Below are 17496 nucleotides of genomic sequence, written 5' to 3' on the forward strand. Positions count from 1 at the left end.
CCAAAATGCACCATACAGAGCACGTTCACCCTGGTGATCTACTGGCTGGTACAGGACAGATTGCAGGAGATCGAGTTAAGAAGTAAGCCCATTGTAATGTCATGCCCAATTCCCCAATGTGTTGTCTTTTTTGGACTAAAAAATATAGTACCATCACAGCCCACTTGCACAAAATTCACTGGCCTGTAACAGTACTGAGCATGTGCACCCTGTTCATCTAGTGGCAGTTAAAGGACACATTGATGGAGACCGAGTTAAGAAGTAGGCCCAAAGTAATGTCATGCCAAATTCCCCAATGTAAAATCCTTTTTTTAAAAATAAAAGAGTGCCATCACAGCCCCCTAGCCATAAATGCACCGTACAGACCACGTTCACCCTGGTGATCTACTGCCAGAAACAGGACAGATTGCAGGAGACCGAGTTAAGAAGTATGCCCAATGTAATGTCATGCTCAATTCCTCAATGTGTTGTCCTTTTTGGACTTAAAAATATAGTGCCATCACAGCCCACTTGCCCAAAATTCACCTGCTTATAAGAGTACTGAGCACGTGCACCCTGGTCATCCAGTGGCAGTTAAAGGACACATTGCAGGAGACAGACTTAAGATGTAGGCCCAATGTAATGTAATGCCCAATTCCCCAATGTGGGGTCCTGTTTTTACAAAATAAAATAGTGTCTTCACAGCCCCCGTGCCCAAAAATCACCGGCCTATAACAGTACTGAGCACGTGCACCCGGTCATCTAGTGGCAGTTAAAGGACACATTGCAGGAGACAGACTTAAGAAGTAGGCCCAATGTAATGTAATGCCCAATTCCGCAATGTGGGGTCCTGTTTTTACAAAATTAAATAGTGCCTTTACAGTCCCGGTGCCCAAAAATCACTGGCCTATAACAGCACAGAGTATGTTCACCCTGGTCATCTAGTGGTTCTGGATGATGAGGATGAGGATAAGGAGGAGGAGAACAACAAACAGACCAATTGTGGAAGCAAATACCCATGTGTGGTTGTGAAGAGGTGCATGAGAATACACCTCCCCAAAAGAGAGAATGTATTTGAGGTTATGTTTCGCTGTTTTCACTTGGTGGTGGACAGAAGTCTTTCTCAGTCCAACCCTTGTTCATTTTTATAAGAGTCAGCCTGTCAGCATTTTCAGTTGACAGACGAATGCACTTATCTGTTATAATTCCACCAGCAGCACTAAAAACCCGCTCTGACAAAATGCTAGCAGCAGGGCACACCAGGACCTCCAAGGCGTAGAGAGCCAGTTAATGCCACGTGTCCAGCTTGAATACCCAATAATTAAAAGGCACAGAGGAATCACAGAGGATGTTTGTACGATCTGCAAGGTACTCCCTCACCATCTTCCCAAACATTGCACTTCTTGTGACAGCACCCCTTGCCACTGTGCCGTCACAATGGGAGAGTCTGAGAAAACTGTCCCAGAACTTGGCCATTGTTCCCTTGCCTGAGCTGGATTGTACTTCTGTCTCTCTCACTTGGAGTCCTTGGTTGTACAACAAACTCTGACGTCTGCTGCCAGCATTCTCACATGGGAATTTTCTTAGTAATTCCGCTACAAGGGCCCTCTGGTACTGCAACATTTTAGTACACCTCTCTGCCTCAGGCAGAAGAGATTGAAAGTTCTCCTTGTAGCGTGGGTCTAGAAATGTCACCAACCAGTAATGAGTGTCACCCAAAATTTTGATAATCCGAGGGTCACATGAAACACAGCGCAACATTAAGTCAGCCATGCGTGCCAGACTGCTAACAGTCAAGACTTCCGTGTCCTCATGAACAGGACAACTGACCATGCTGTCCTCATCCTACTCCTCCTCCTCCCTGTCCTCAGGCCATCCCCGCTGAACAGAAGTTAATACAGATGTGTTTGTAGTACCATCTATAGTGCATGAGAGTAGCTCCTGTTCTTCCTCCTCCTCCTCATTGCCTACCAATCCACGTTGAGAAGACATGAGGTTGCGCTGAGTGTAATCCCCTGTATGTTTCCTTGCTCCATGTCCTCGTGCTCCGCCTGTTATGCATCCTCTTTGTTTGTGAGCAGAGAGTTTTTCAGAATGCTGAGAAGCGGGATGGTGATGCTAATTATGGCGTCATCGACGCTCACCATTTTGGTGCAGTCCTCAATGTTTTGCAGGATGGTACATATGTCTGATATCCATGTCCACTCCTGAGGTCTTATGTGTGGAGTCTGAACTGAATATCGATGGCCTTGTTGATGTTTGTAGTCAACAACAGCCCTCTTCTGTTCACAAATCCATTCCAACATATGCAGCATAGAGTCCCAGCGCGTGAGGACATCATACACCAGTCGGCGAGCTGGAAACTGCAAACGCTGCTGAAGCATGGCAAGGGCTGCTGAAGCTGTAGCTGACTTTCTAAAATTGGCAGACAGACCGTGCACTTTCACAAGCAGATCCGGCAGCTCCGGGTAGCTTTTCACAAAAAGCTGAACCACGAGGTTAAGCACATGGGCCAAGCAAGGTACGTGTGTGACCTCACCTTGCCTCAGAGTCAACAGCAGGTTCTGGCCATTGTCACACACCACCATGCCCGGCTGTAGGTTCAGCAGTGTCAACCAAATATCTGACTGCTTTTTCAGCGCTGTTAACATCTCTACTGCATTGTGCGGTTTGTTACCTATGCAGATTAGCTTCAGCACAGCCTTTTGCCGCTTGGCTGAGTCAGTTCTGCAGTGCTTCCAGCTTCTGACTGATGTGTTGATTTCAGAGATGGAGGCTGAAGAGGAGGAGGAGCAGAAGGAGAAGGTGCAGGAGATATAGACTGTGGGGCAACCCTGATTGACGTAGGGCCCGCAATCTTTGGCGTGGGGAGGATGTGTTCCATCCCAAGGACCGACTGAGTCCCGACTTCCACTATGTTAACCCAGTGTGCCGTCAATGAGATGTACCGTCCAAGGCCACAATCACTTGTCCACGTGTCCGAGCTTAGGTGGACTTTCCCTATAACAGCACTGTTGAGGGCACGGGTAATGTTGTGGGACACATGCCGGGGTAATGCCGATATGGCACACTAGGAGAAATAGTGGCAACTGGGGACAAGAGTACCTTGGGATGGCCGCCACCTTCAGGTTGCAGAAAGCTTCCATCTCAGCGAGCCTAAAAGGCAACATTTCGAGTGCAAGCAGAAGAGACATGTTAGAATTTAGGACTGTGGCCTGTGGGGCATTGGCTGGGTATTTCCGCTTGCATTCCAATGGCTGGGGTATAAGCAACTGAAGGCTGTGCTGGGAAAAGGACATGGACGGGCTTGATGATGGTGCTGTTTGACTGTGGGCAACAACAGGTGAAGGGCTAAAGGCATCTTCACATGCAGTGGACTGGGGATTGGCTTTTATGCTAAACAGTGGAAGAAGTAGTGGTGTCACCTGCAGACAGTGTTCCTGGACCCTGGGGGTTGGCCCACAAAGTCGAGTGCTTTGCTGCCATGTGCCTGATCATATTGGTGGTGGTCAGGCTGGTTGTTTTGCTACCCCTGCTGATGCGGGCATGGCAGGTGCTGCAAATGGCATGTTTGGGGTTATCGGCAGAGTCTTTATAAAATAACCAGACTCAGGAAGATCTAACAGTTGGAATGGCAACTTCCCTCATGTTGGTGTTACAGGGAACAGATGCACGTCTTCTGTCTGTGGCCACCACACTGCTTCTTCCTGCCTGTTGGGGTGATATGCCTCCTTCCTCATGTGTGCTGCTGTTCTCGCTAGGGTTGAGCGACTTTCACTTTTTTAGGATCGAGTCGGGTTTCACGAAACCCGACTTAGTCAAAAGTCGAGTCGAGTGTAATCGTCCGATTATCGCCAAAAGTCGAGGATCGACCGAAACACGAAACCCAATGCAAGTCAAGGGGAAGCATAGTCGGCAGTGAGTGGAGGCCAGGAAAACACCTACAGTGCCCATTGTAATGGTAAAAACATCCATTCTTGTTACTGAAGCTTGTCAATCTTAATTTACTTTATAATAATAGTTAGGCATTGGAAATTGGGGGTCATTTGGCTAAAGTTGTGGGGGGTAGGGCTGGTTCAATTTTTTAGTGGGCCCAGGAAACGTGGACTACGTCACGGCGGTGGAGCAGTGAGAGGTAAGTATTTCAACTTTGCAAGTGCTGTGATCCTGAGCAAGCAGGGGGGGCCCACTCGTTGGCATTGGCACTGGCACAGGGCCCCTCAAAGTACGGCGGTGTGTTTTCACGGCGGGGGCGCCTCCCACCGGCAATGACACTTTTGCGTACTCTGAGGGGCCCTGTGCCAGTGACGTCGCCAACGAGTATGCCCCCCCACCTGATGAAGGAACCTGCACTTTTATCTGCACCTTCCTCTTTGTCCCTGTGTAAGGTGGTATAGTATGCGGGAAGGGGAACCTGACTTTCAGCAGGGTCAGATTGTGGCTGTGTAGCATGCAAGGGGAATGTAGTGGTCTGGGTCAATGTACCACAAGACTCATCTAGCACTGGCTGGGCAATGGGAAGGATGAGGAGGAAACACAGATATGGGCCCAAATAGTAAAGTGGGCTAAATGCAGTTCAAAATTGGTAACAGGACTGTTATGGTTCTCAATGGCAAGAGAACATAGCCCAGCAAACATAAGAACTAGCTCTTGGAAGGATGGAAACTAAACTGACCATGAACTAAACCTGCCGCACAACTAACAGTAGCCGGGTAGCGTTGCCTGCGTTTTATCCCTAGACGCCCAGCGCCGGCCGGAGGACTAACTAATCCTGGCAGAGGAAAATATAGTCCTGGCTCACCTCTAGAGAAATTTCCCCGAAAGGCAGACAGAGGCCCCCACATATATTGGCGGTGATTTTAGATGAAATGACAAACGTAGTATGAAAATAGGTTTAGCAAAATTGAGGTCCGCTTACTAGATAGCAGGAAGACAGAAAGGGCACTTTCATGGTCAGCTGAAAACCCTATCAAAACACCATCCTGAAATTACTTTAAGACTCTAGTATTAACTCATAACATCAGAGCGGCAATTTCAGATCACAAGAGCTTTCCAGACACAGAAACGAAACTACAGCTGTGAACTGGAACAAAATGCAAAAACAAACGAGGACTAAAGTCCAACTTAGCTGGGAGTTGTCTAGCAGCAGGAACATGCACAGAAAGGCTTCTGATTACAATGTTGACCGGCATGGAAGTGACAGAGGAGCAAGGCTAAATAGCGACTCCCACATCCTGATGGAAACAGGTGAACAGAGGGGATGATGCACACCAGTTCAATTCCACCAGTGGCCACCGGGGGAGCCAAAAATCCAATTTCACAACAGTACCCCCCCCTCAAGGAGGGGGCACCGAACCCTCACCAGAACCACCAGGGCGATCAGGATGAACCCTATGGAAGGCACGGACCAGATCGGAGGCATGAACATCAGAGGCAGTCACCCAAGAATTATCCTCCTGACCGTATCCCTTCCATTTGACCAGATACTGGAGTTTCCGTCTGGAAACACGGGAGTCCAAGATTTTTTCCACAACGTACTCCAACTCGCCCTCAACCAACACCGGAGCAGGAGGCTCAACGGAAGGCACAACCGGTACCTCATACCTGCGCAATAATGACCGATGAAAAACATTATGAATAGAAAAAGATGCAGGGAGGTCCAAACGGAAGGACACAGGGTTAAGAATCTCCAATATCTTGTACGGGCCGATGAACCGAGGCTTAAACTTGGGAGAAGAAACCCTCATAGGGACAAAACGAGAAGACAACCACACCAAGTCCCCAACACAAAGCCGAGGACCAACCCGACGCCGGCGGTTGGCAAAAAGCTGAGTCTTCTCCTGGGACAACTTCAAATTGTCCACTACCTGCCCCCAAATCTGATGCAACCTCTCCACCACAGCATCCACTCCAGGACAATCCGAAGATTCCACCTGACCAGAAGAAAATCAAGGATGAAACCCCGAATTACAGAAAAAGGGAGACACCAAGGTGGCAGAGCTGGCCCGATTATTGAGGGCAAACTCCGCTAAAGGCAAAAAAGCAACCCAATCATCCTGATCTGCAGACACAAAACACCTCAAATATGTCTCCAAGGTCTGATTCGTCCGCTCGGTCTGGCCATTAGTCTGAGGATGGAAAGCAGACGAGAAAGACAAATCTATGCCCATCCTAGCACAGAATGCTCGCCAAAATCTAGACACGAATTGGGTACCTCTGTCAGAAACGATATTCTCCGGAATACCATGCAAACGGACCACATTTTAAAAAAACAGAGGAACCAACTCGGAAGAAGAAGGCAACTTAGGCAGGGGAACCAAATGGACCATCTTAGAGAAACGATCACACACCACCCAGATGACAGACATCTTCTGTGAAACAGGAAGATCCGAAATAAAATCCATCGAGATGTGCGTCCAGGGCCTCTTCGGGATAGGCAAGGGCAACAACAATCCACTAGCCCGAGAACAACAAGGCTTGGCCCGAGCACAAACGTCACAAGACTGCACGAAGCCTCGCACATCTCGAGACAGGGAAGGCCACCAGAAGGACCTTGCCACCAAATCCCTGGTACCAAAGATTCCAGGATGACCTGCCAACGCAGAAGAATGAACCTCAGAAATGACTTTACTGGTCCAATCATCAGGAACAAACAGTCTACCAGGTGGGCAACGATCAGGTCTATCCACCTGAAACTCCTGCAAGGCCCGCCGCAGGTCTGGAGAAACGGCAGACAATATCACTCCATCCTTAAGGATACCTGTAGGTTCAGAATTACCAGGGGAGTCAGGCTCAAAACTCCTAGAAAGGGCATCCGCCTTAACATTCTTAGAACCCGGCAGGTAGGACACCACAAAATTAAACCGAGAGAAAAACAACGACCAGCGCGCCTGTCTAGGATTCAGGCGTCTGGCGGACTCAAGATAAATTAGATTTTTGTGGTCAGTCAATACCACCACCTGATGTCTAGCCCCCTCAAGCCAATGACGCCACTCCTCAAAAGCCCACTTCATGGCCAAAAGCTCCCGATTCCCAACATCATAATTCCGCTCGGCGGGCGAAAATTTACGCGAGAAAAAAGCACAAGGTCTCATCACGGAGCAATCAGAACTTCTCTGCGACAAAACCGCCCCAGCTCCGATTTCAGAAGCGTCGACCTCAACCTGAAAAGGAAGAGCAACATCAGGCTGACGCAACACAGGGGCGGAAGAAAAGCGGCGCTTAAGCTCCCGAAAGGCCTCCACAGCAGCAGGGGACCAATCAGCAACATCAGCACCCTTCTTAGTCAAATCAGTCAATGGTTTAACAACATCAGAAAAACCAGCAATAAATCGACGATAAAAGTTAGCAAAGCCCAAAAATTTCTGAAGACTCTTAAGAGAAGAGGGTTGCGTCCAATCACAAATAGCCTGAACCTTGACAGGATCCATCTCGATGGAAGAGGGGGAAAAAATATATCCCAAAAAGGAAATCTTTTGAACCCCAAAAACGCACTTAGAACCCTTCACACACAAGGAATTAGACCGCAAAACCTGAAAAACCCTCCTGACCTGCTGGACATGAGAGTCCCAGTCATCCGAAAAAATCAAAATATCATCCAGATACACAATCATAAATTTATCCAAATAATCACGGAAAATGTCATGCATAAAGGACTGAAAGACTGAAGGGGCATTTGAAAGACCAAAAGGCATCACCAAATACTCAAAGTGGCCCTCGGACGTATTAAATGCGGTTTTCCACTCATCCCCCTGATTAATTCGCACCAAATTATACGCCCCACGGAGATCTATCTTAGAGAACCACTTGGCCCCCTTTATGCGAGCAAACAAATCAGTCAGCAGTGGCAACGGATATTGATATTTAACCGTGATTTTATTCAAAAGCCGATAATCAATACACGGCCTCAAAGAGCCATCTTTCTTAGCAACAAAGAAAAAACCGGCTCCTAAGGGAGATGACGAAGGACGAATATGTCCCTTTTCCAAGGACTCCATTATATATTCTCGCATAGCAGCATGTTCAGGCACAGACAGATTAAATAAACGACCCTTAGGGTATTTACTACCCGGAATCAAATCTATGGCACAATCGCACTCCCGGTGTGGAGGTAATGAACCAAGCTTAGGTTCTTCAAAAACGTCACGATATTCAGTCAAGAATTCAGGAATCTCAGAGGGAATAGATGATGAAATGGAAACCACAGGTACGTCCCCATGCGTCCCCTTACATCCCCAGCTTAACACAGACATAGCTTTCCAGTCAAGGACTGGGTTATGAGATTGCAGCCATGGCAATCCAAGCACCAACACATCATGTAGGTTATACAGCACAAGAAAGCGAATAATCTCCTGGTGATCCGGATTAATCCGCATAGTTACTTGTGTCCAGTATTGTGGTTTATTGCTAGCCAATGGGGTGGAGTCAATCCCCTTCAGGGGTATAGGAGTTTCAAGAGGATCCAAATCATACCCACAGCGTTTGGCAAAGGACCAATCCATAAGACTCAAAGCGGCGCCAGAGTCGACATAGGCATCCGCGGTAATAGATGATAAAGAACAAATCAGGGTCACAGATAGAATAAACTTAGACTGTAAAGTGCCAATTGAAACAGACTTATCAAGCTTCTTAGTACGCTTAGAGCATGCTGATATAACATGAGTTGAATCACCGCAATAGAAGCACAACCCATTTTTTCGTCTAAAATTCTGCCGTTCACTTCTGGACAGAATTCTATCACATTGCATATTCTCTGGCGTCTTCTCAGTAGACACCGCCAAATGGTGCACAGGTTTGCGCTCCCGCAGACGCCTATCGATCTGGATAGCCATTGTCATGGACTCATTCAGACCCGCAGGCACAGGGAACCCCACCATAACATCCTTAATGGCATCAGAGAGACCCTCTCTGAAATTCGCCGCCAGGGCGCACTCATTCCACTGAGTAAGCACAGCCCATTTACGGAATTTCTGGCAGTATATTTCAGCTTCGTCTTGCCCCTGAGATAGGGACATCAAGGCCTTTTCCGCCTGAAGTTCTAACTGAGTTTCCTCATAAAGCAACCCCAAGGCCAGAAAAAACGCATCCACATTGAGCAACGCAGGATCCCCTGGAGCCAATGCAAAAGCCCAATCCTGAGGGTCGCCCCGGAGCAAGGAAATCACAATCCTGACCTGCTGAGCAGGATCTCCAGCAGAGCGAGATTTCAGGGACAAAAACAACTTGCAATTATTTTTGAAATTTTGAAAGCAAGATCTATTCCCCGAGAAAAATTCAGGCAAAGGAATTCTAGGTTCAGATATAGGAACCTGAATAACAAAATCTTGTAAATTTTGAACTTTCGTGGTGAGATTATTCAAACCTGCAGCTAAACTCTGAATATCCATTTTAAACAGGTGAACACAGAGCCATTCCAGGATTAGAAGGAGAGAGAGAGAGAAAGGCTGCAATATAGGCAGACTTGCAAGAGATTCAATTACAAGCACACTCAGAACTGAAGGGAAAAAAAAAAAAAAAAAAAAAAAAAAATCTTCAGCAGACTTCTCTTTTCTCTCCTTTCTCTGTCAATTAATTTAACCCTTTTCGTCCGGTCAAACTGTTATGGTTCTCAATGGCAAGAGAACATAGCCCAGCAAACATAAGAACTAGCTCTTGGAAGGATGGAAACTAAACTGACCATGAACTAAACCTGCCGCACAACTAACAGTAGCCGGGTAGCGTTGCCTGCGTTTTATCCCTAGACGCCCAGCGCCGGCCGGAGGACTAACTAATCCTGGCAGAGGAAAATATAGTCCTGGCTCACCTCTAGAGAAATTTCCCCAAAAGGCAGACAGAGGCCCCCACATATATTGGCGGTGATTTTAGATGAAATGACAAACGTAGTATGAAAATAGGTTTAGCAAAATTGAGGTCCGCTTACTAGATAGCAGGAAGACAGAAAGGGCACTTTCATGGTCAGCTGAAAACCCTATCAAAACACCATCCTGAAATTACTTTAAGACTCTAGTATTAACTCATAACATCAGAGTGGCAATTTCAGATCACAAGAGCTTTCCAGACACAGAAACGAAACTACAGCTGTGAACTGGAACAAAATGCAAAAACAAACGAGGACTAAAGTCCAACTTAGCTGGGAGTTGTCTAGCAGCAGGAACATGCACAGAAAGGCTTCTGATTACAATGTTGACCGGCATGGAAGTGACAGAGGAGCAAGGCTAAATAGCGACTCCCACATCCTGATGGAAACAGGTGAACAGAGGGGATGATGCACACCAGTTCAATTCCAACAGTGGCCACCGGGGGAGCCAAAAATCCAATTTCACAACACAGGACTAACCAGGCGGCATTGGTTTGTTCAGTGGAGTGGAAAACACAGGAGCGGCAGACACGGTTTTAAGGGCCCAACCACACTAGTAGGCCTAATGCAGTTTAATATTACAAATATAGGCCGAAAGCCTGAACATTGAAGCTCTGGAAAATACCACAGGACAACACCAAGGTGTGGCAGACACTGTTACTAGGCCCAACCAAACTAGTAGGCCAACTGCAGTGTTATATAAACAACAACTTAATGAGAGCCTGAAGATTGAAGCTCAGCTCTCTTCAGTGGGAACACCAATGAAGCGGCAGACACCATTAGTAGGCCCCAACCACACTAGTAGGCCAACAGCAGTGTTATATTAACAACAACTACTTAATGAGAGCCTGAAGATTGAAGCTCAGGAAAACCAAACAGGAGAAAACCCAGGAGCGGCAGACACCGTTAGTAGGCCCTAACCACACTAGTAGGCCAACAGCAGTGTTATATTAACAACAACTACTTAAAGAGAGCCTGAAGATTGAAGCTCAAGAAAACAAAACAGGAGAAAACCCAGGAGCGGCAGACACCGTTAGTAGGGCCCAACCAGAGAAGTTGGCCAAATGCAGTTTAATTTCTGATAATATAGGCTGAAAGCCTGAAGACTGAAGCTCAGCTTTCTACAGTGAAGGACAACACCAGGGAGCGCCAGACACCGTTAGTAGGCCCCAACCAAACTAGTAGGCCAACTGCAGTGTTATATAAACAACAACTTAATGAGAGCTTGAAGATTGAAGATAAGCTTTATTCAGTGTAGGAGACAAGCGAGGGGCAGCAGACACCATTACTAGGGCCCAACCAAACGAGTTGGCCAATTGCAGTTTAATATGTAAAATGTAGGCCGAAAGCCTGAAGCTTGAAGCTCAGTAAAACCAAACAGGAGAAAACCCAGGAGCAGCAGACAGTGTTAGTAGGGCCCAACCAGACAAGTTGGCCAAATGCAGTTTAATTTCTGATAATATAGGCTGAAAGCCTGAAGAGTAGACTGAAGCTCAGCTTTGTACAGTGAAGGACAACACCAGGGAGCGGCAGACACCGTTAGTAGGCCCCAACCAAATAGTAGGCCAACTGCAGTGTTATATAAACAACAACTTAATGAGAGCCTGAAGATTTAAGATCAGCTTTATTCAGTGTAGGAGACAAGCGAGGGGCAGCAGACACCGTTACTAGAGTCCAACCAAACGTGTTGGCCAATTGCAGTTTAATATGTAAAATGTAGGCCGAAAGCCTGAAGCTTGAAGCTCAGTAAAACCAAACAGGAGAAAACCCAGGAGCGGCAGACACCGTTAGTAGGGCCCAACCACACTAGTAGGCCAACTGCATTTTAATGTCTGATAATATAGGCCGAAAGCCTGAAGACTGAAGCTCAGCTTTGTACAGTGAAGGACAACACCAGGGAGAGGCAGACACCGTTAGTAGGCCCCAACCACACTAGTAGGCCAACAGCAGTGTTATATAAACAAATACTTAATGAGAGCCTGAAGATTGAAGCTCAGGCAAGTAAACCTGGAGAACACCTTGTAGTGGCAGACACCGTTAGTAGGCCCCAACCAAACTAGTAGGCCAACTGCAGTGTTAAATAAACAACAACGTAATGAGAGCCTGAAGATTGAAGCTCAGCTCTGTTCAGTGGAAAATACCAATGAAGCGGCAGACACCGTTAGTAGGCCTCAACCACATTAGTAGGCCAACAGCAGTGTTATATTAACAACAACTACTTAATGAAAGCCTGAAGATTGAAGCTCAGGAAAACCAAACAGGAGAAAACCCAGGAGCGGCAGACACCGTTAGTAGGCCCCAACCACACTAGTAGGCCAACAGCAGTGTTATATTAACAACAACTACTTAATGAGAGCCCCCCTTGAGGAGGGGTCACCGAACCCTCATCAAGACCCCCAGGGCGATCAGGATGAGCCGCGTGGAAGGCACGAACCAAATCGGCCACATGAACATCAGAGGCGACAACCCAGGAATTATCCTCCTGACCATAGCCCTTCCACTTAACCAAATACTGAAGCCTCCGTCTAGAGATACGAGAATCCAAAATCTTCTCCACCACGTACTCCAATTCGCCCTCGACCAGCACCGGAGCAGGAGGCTCAACAGAAGGAACCACAGGTACCACATACCTCCGCAACAAAGACCTATGGAACACATTATGAATGGCAAACGATGCTGGGAGATCCAAACGAAAAGACACCGGGTTAAGGATTTCCAAGATCTTATAAGGACCGATGAAGCGAGGCTTAAATTTAGGAGAGGAGACCTTCATAGGAACATACCGAGAAGACAGCCACACCAAATCCCCAACACGAAGTTGGGGACCCACACCGCGGCGGCGGTTGGCAAAGCGCTGAGCCTTCTCCTGTGACAACCTCAAATTGTCCACCACATGGTTCCAAATCTGCTGCAACCTATCCACCACAGAATCCACCCCAGGACAGTCAGAAGGCTCAACCTGACCCGAGGAAAAACGAGGATGGAAACCAGAATTGCAGAAAAAAGGCGAAACCAAAGTAGCAGAACTAGCCCGATTATTAAGGGCAAACTCGGCCAATGGCAAAAAAGTCACCCAATCATCCTGATCAGCAGAAACAAAACATCTCAAATAAGTTTCCAACGTCTGATTAGTTCGCTCGGTTTGGCCATTAGTCTGAGGATGGAAGGCCGATCATAGCACAAAAAGTCCGCCAAAACCTGGACACAAACTTGGATCCTCTATCAGACACAATATTTTCAGGAATGCCGTGCAAGCAAACCACATTCTGAAAAAATAGAGGAACCAAATCGGAGGAAGAAGGCAACTTAGGCAAGGGCACCAAATGGACCATCTTGGAAAAACGATCACACACCACCCAGATGACAGACATTTTCTGAGATACTGGAAGATCCGAAATAAAATCCATGGAAATGTGCGTCCAAGGCCTTTTCGGAACAGGCAAAGGCAAAAGCAAACCACTGGCATGAGAACAGCAAGGCTTAGCCCGAGCACAAATCCCACAAGACTGCACAAAGGAACGCACATCCTGCGACAAGGAAGGCCACCAGAAGGACCTAGCCACCAAATCTCTGGTACCAAAAATCCCAGGATGACCCGCCAACACCGAAGAATGGACCTCGGAAATAACTCTGCTGGTCCATCTATCCGGGACAAACAGTCTCTCTGGTAGACAACGGTCAGGTCTATCCGCCTGAAATTTCTGCAGCACTCGTCGCAAATCTGGGGAAATGGCAGACAAAATCACTCCCTCTCTGAGAATACCAGCCGGCTCAGAAACTCCCGGAGAGTCAGGCACAAAACTCCTAGAAAGTGCATCAGCTTTCACGTTCTTCGAACCAGGCAGGTATGAGACCACGAAGTTGAAACGGGAGAAAAACAACGACCAACGAGCCTGTCTAGGATTCAGGCGCTTGGCAGATTCAAGATAAATCAGATTTTTGTGATCAGTCAAGACAACCACACGATGTTTAGCTCCTTCGAGCCAATGTCGCCACTCCTCAAATGCCCACTTCATAGCCAACAACTCCCGATTACCAACATCATAATTCCGCTCGGCAGGCGAAAACTTTCTTGAAAAGAAAGCACATGGCTTCATCACAGAGCCATCAGAGCTTCTCTGCGACAAAACAGCCCCTGCTCCAATCTCAGAAGCATCAACCTCGACCTGGAAGGGGAGAGAGACATCTGGCTGACATAAGACTGGAGCTGAACAAAAACCGGTGCTTCAGCTCCCGAAAGGCCTCCACGGCCGCAAGAGACCAATTAGTCACATCAGAACCCTTCTTGGTCAAATCCGTCAAAGGTTTAACCACGCTAGAAAAATTAGCGATGAAACGACGGTAAAAATTAGCAAAACCCAAGAACTTCTGAAGACTCTTAACAGACGTGGGCTGAGTCCAGTCATGAATAGCCTGGACCTTGACTGGGTCCATCTCCACAGTAGAAGGAGAAAAAATAAAACCCAAAAAGGAGACCTTCTGTACTCCGAAGAGACATTTTGAGCCCTTCACAAATAAAGCATTAGCACGCAGGACCTGAAACACCATCCTGACCTGCTTCACATGGGACTCCCAATCATCAGAAAAGACCAAAATGTCATCCAGATAAACAATCATAAATGTATCCAGATATTCTCGGAAGATGTCATGCATGAAGGACTGAAACACAGAAGGGGCATTAGAGAGTCCAAAAGGCATCACCAAGTACTCAAAATGAGAGGATGGGCGAATATGTCCCTTCTCCAAAGACTCCTTTATATAACTCCGCATCGCGGCATGCTCTGGTATAGACAAATTAAAAAGTCGTCCCTTAGGAAATTTACTACCAGGAATTAAATTTATAGCACAGTCACAATCCCTATGAGGGGGCAGGGCACTGGACCTGGGCTCATCAAATACATCCTGGTAGTCAGACAAAAACTCAGGGACCTCAGAAGGAGTGGAAGAAGCAATAGACACCAACGGAGTATCGCCATGAATTCCCTGACAACCCCAACTTGACACAGACATAGCTTTCCAATCTAAAACTGGATTATGAGCCTGCAGCCATGGCAGACCCAAAACGACAACATCATGCAAATTATGCAGAACAAGAAAGCGAATCACCTCCTGATGTACGGGAGTCATGCACATGGTCATTTGCGTCCAATACTGAGGCTTATTCTCAGCCAATGGCGTAGCATCAATTCCCCTCAGAGGAATAGGAAATTCCAAAGGCTCCAGGACAAAACCACAGCGCCTGGCAAACGACAAATCCATCAGATTCAGGGCAGCACCCGAATCCACAAAAGCCATAACCGGGTAGGACGACAAAGAACAAATCAAAGTAACAGACAAAATAAATTTAGGCTGTATAGTACCAATGGTGACAGGTTTAGCGAATTTTTTTAAGTGTTTAGAGCATGCTGAGATAACATGAGTAGAATCACCACAGTAAAAGCACAACCCATTTTGACATCTATGACTTTGTCGCTCAATTCTGGTCAGAGTTCATTCACATTGCATAGAGTCAGGTCTCTGTTCAGAAAATACCGCCAAAGAATGAGCAGATTTGCGCTCCCGCAAACGCCGATCAACCTGAATGGCTAAAGCCATAGAATCACTCAGACTTGTAGGGGTGGGAAACCCCACCAAAACATTCTTAACGGCCTCAGAAAGACCTTCTCTGAAATTTGCAGCCAGGGCACACTCATTCCATTGAGTAAGCACCGACCATTTCCGAAATTTTTGACAATACACCTCTGCTTCATCCTGACCTTGAGAGATAGCCAGCAATGCTTTTTCTGCCTGATTCTCAAGATTAGGCTCCTCATAAAGCAGTCCAAGAGCCAGAAAAAATGCATCTACATTAAGCAATGCAGGATCTCCTGGCGCCAGAGAGAAAGCCCAATCTTGAGGGTCGCCACGCAACAAGGAGATAACAATTTTAACTTGCTGAGCGGAATCACCAGAGGAACGAGGTCTCAGAGATAGAAATAACTTACAATTATTTTTAAAATTTAGAAACCTAGATCTATCTCCAGAAAACAACTCAAGAATGGGTATCTTTGGTTCTGACATAGGGCTATGAATAGCAAAATCCTGAATACTTTGCACCCGTGCCGTAAGATGATCCACACTAGAAGTCAGAGTCTGAATATTCATGTCTGCAGCTGAGCTCAAAACCACCCAGAGTTCAAGGGGATGAAAGAAGCTAAACAGACTGCAGCAAAGGAAAAGCGGGAGGAAAGAAAAAAAAAATGTACTCAGGTCTTCTTTTTATCCCACTTCTGCGATGCATTAAACACTTTTTTGGGCCTGCTATACTGTTATGATCCTTAGTGGTTGAGGATCACAAATTACTCCAGCTAAGTAACAAACATAGGACAAGCTCTAGGGAGGTGGCAAACTGGACTGACCGCAAATCTGAACCTATCCAAACACACTAGAAGTAGCCGGTGAATGTGCCTAAAAATCCTAGACGTCTCGAGCCAGCCTGAGGAACTAACTACCCCTAGAGAGAAAGAAAGACCTCTCTTGCCTCCAGAGAAATAATCCCCAAAGATATAGAAGCCCCCAACAAATAAAAACGGTGAGGTAAGAGGAAGGCACATACACAGGGGTGAAAGCAGATTCAGCAAATGAGGCCCACTAATACTAGATAGCAGAAAATAGAAAAGGGAATCTATGCGGTCAGTAAAAAACCCTTACAAAATATCCACTCTGAGATTTCAAGAACCCCCACACCAACTAACGGTGTGGGGGGAGAAACTCAGTCCCCTAGAGCAACCAGCAAGCGAGGAAATCACATTTTAGCAAGCTGGACAAGAAACATGATGAATGCTGATAATCAAAAAATGAACAAACAAAAACTTAGCTTGTCTTGGAGAGACTGGGAGCAAGGTAGTCACAAGGAATCTGAAGAGCACTGAATACATTGATAGCAGGCAAGGAACTGAGTATCCAGGTGAGCTAAATAGGAAACCAACCAAGGATAACGAACCAGCTGATGCTGCCAACCTGCAGAAAGACAACACTACACAGTACCGCTTGTGACCACTAGAGGGAGCCCAAAAATAGAGTTCACAACAGAGAGCCTGAAGATTGAAGCTCAAGAAAACCAAACAGGAGAAAACCCAGGAGCGGCAGACACCGTTAGTAGGGCCCAACCAGACACGTAGGCCAAATGCAGTTTAATATCTGATAACATAGGCCGAAAGCCTGAAGATTGAAGCTCAGCTTTATTCAGTGGAGGACAACTGTAATGGGAGACAGACACAAAAAGTAGGCCTAAATAAGTAATTAGGCAAAATGCAGTTCAAAATTGGTAAGTGGAGTACACAGGCGGCATAGCGTGGTTCAGCGGAGGAGGGCATGTGTAATTAGTGGCTCTGACACACTAAGTAGGCCTAAAATAAAAAGGAAGGCTATATTCAGTTCAAAATTGGTAAAAGGAGTACGCAGGCGGCATAGCTGGGTTCAGCGGTGGAGGACAACTGTTGTGAGAGTCTGACACAGTTACTAGGCACAAATAAGTAAGTTGACTAAATGCTGTTCTAAATTAGTAAGAGGTGTACACAGGCCACCTAGCTTTTTACAGCGGGGGACAGTTGTAAGTGTAATGTGTGGTGCAGACAGACAGACAGACAGACAGAGGCCTACAATAAAAAAGGTGGCTAAAT

Source organism: Ranitomeya variabilis, chromosome 7 (genome assembly GCF_051348905.1).
Source record: "Ranitomeya variabilis isolate aRanVar5 chromosome 7, aRanVar5.hap1, whole genome shotgun sequence".
Classification (NCBI taxonomy): domain Eukaryota; kingdom Metazoa; phylum Chordata; class Amphibia; order Anura; family Dendrobatidae; genus Ranitomeya; species Ranitomeya variabilis.